We start from the raw sequence: 1,464 nt of genomic DNA, 5'->3' as shown, positions 1-1,464 counted from the left end.
CCCCCCCCCCCCACCCACACACCCCCACTACATGTCACGTGTCAGTATTTTCCCTATCAGCTCACTACCCAAAAGACACTAAACAGAAATCATAGCACCAAGAAATCAGCCCGTTCCAATCAGGCACGTTTTGAACAGGCACTCCACTAGTGTCTCTTAATTACTGTAAAAGGTCCAGAGTTCAACCCCACCCCAATTTACATCTTTGATGTTCACCGCTGTGCCAAAATACTGCTAGCATAGACTCTTTATCTGCATCGGCTCAGAAATGCAGAGTACATGGAATGAATGGCAATCAGTTATGCTAGTTAGCCTAAAGTAAGGCAAACTAATTGTTGATTCCTGCTCAGTCCTAAAGCACTGTTGAGACCACATTACCAGAGAGATTAGAGATCAAATGGGAATGGGCTGTATTGATATAGCGCTTTTCTAGTCTTAACAACTACTCAAAGTACTTCTACATAGTACGCTAACCATTCATCATTCACACACATTCATACCCTGTGGCCGAGGCTGCTGTACAACGTGCTACCTGCTCATCAGATACACACTCACACACATTTACACGCCGATGGCGCGGCATCAGGAGCAATTTAGGGTTTAGTGTCTTGCCCATGGACACTTGGACAACATGGGATCGCATCTTGCTTCTGATTGGTAGGCCACCGCTCTACCACCTGAGCCACAGCCACCTTGTTTTTTTAAGTAAAGTCTGGCTTCAAGCTTCTCAATAAGCAGTGAATTATTACTGCTGGTTCCCGATGGGACTATTCAGATCAGAGAAGTACTGCGTCTGCATCTAACAGCTCTGAGCTAACCTATGTGGTAAAAACGTCCACGGCGTACAGCTCTGTGTTCTACCCCTGTGTCGTCTAAATATTTCAACCTAACATTTCCGTTGGCTGCAGCTGTTGCACACCGTCTTGCATTGTTAAAAATAGAAACAAGAAGCTGAATGAATTATAGATAGAAATGGAAAGATCACCCACACAATAATGAAATGAATGAGTCTTATTTTGCAAAGGTCGTGTGAGGTCTTTTTAATGGAAACATTGTGCATTTAGGCTCGGTAGCATCAGATGTGCACCATGTGCGGGTTTTTGAAGTCTGGACTTTGTTGCTGAGGTGCAGAACAGCAAAGGAGGACAAGAATTCAACCAATTTTCTTTGGATCAGATTCTCAAATGGTTGCATTTAACGCAAACTTTGAGGTAAATATTCACCCAACAGCCTCAATCCCAATCAGAGCCCTTTGATACTGGATATCTGCTGATACTGAGTCATAACCTATATTTACATCGCAGACGAGGATATGCATGTTGATCAATGATGTCTCACTAGCATGGACCAGCCCCACAACCATGTGTTAGTTAAAGATTTAATGATTATTATGAATGTGCAAAATTGATGTGGTTGTCGTCTGATGGCTGGTCTGGGAGGATGTGTGATGACCGGGTGGAGGAG

General features: G+C 43.8%; 1 long non-coding RNA gene across 1 annotated transcript in view; it reads right to left on the bottom strand.

Moving 5' to 3' along the window:
* LOC116706463 (uncharacterized) overlaps window positions 1-637 on the bottom strand; it is a 10,691-nt gene extending 10,054 nt beyond the window's left edge. The window contains exon 1 of the long non-coding RNA XR_004336242.1: window positions 552-637. This is a non-coding gene — a long non-coding RNA (uncharacterized LOC116706463). The remainder of the gene's footprint in view (window positions 1-551) is intronic.
* Between the last annotated feature and the right edge of the window lie 827 nt (window positions 638-1,464).

This window comes from Etheostoma spectabile, chromosome 18 (assembly GCF_008692095.1).
Source record: "Etheostoma spectabile isolate EspeVRDwgs_2016 chromosome 18, UIUC_Espe_1.0, whole genome shotgun sequence".
In the NCBI taxonomy this organism is placed as follows: domain Eukaryota; kingdom Metazoa; phylum Chordata; class Actinopteri; order Perciformes; family Percidae; genus Etheostoma; species Etheostoma spectabile.
This window is presented reverse-complemented; position numbering and strand designations above follow the sequence as displayed.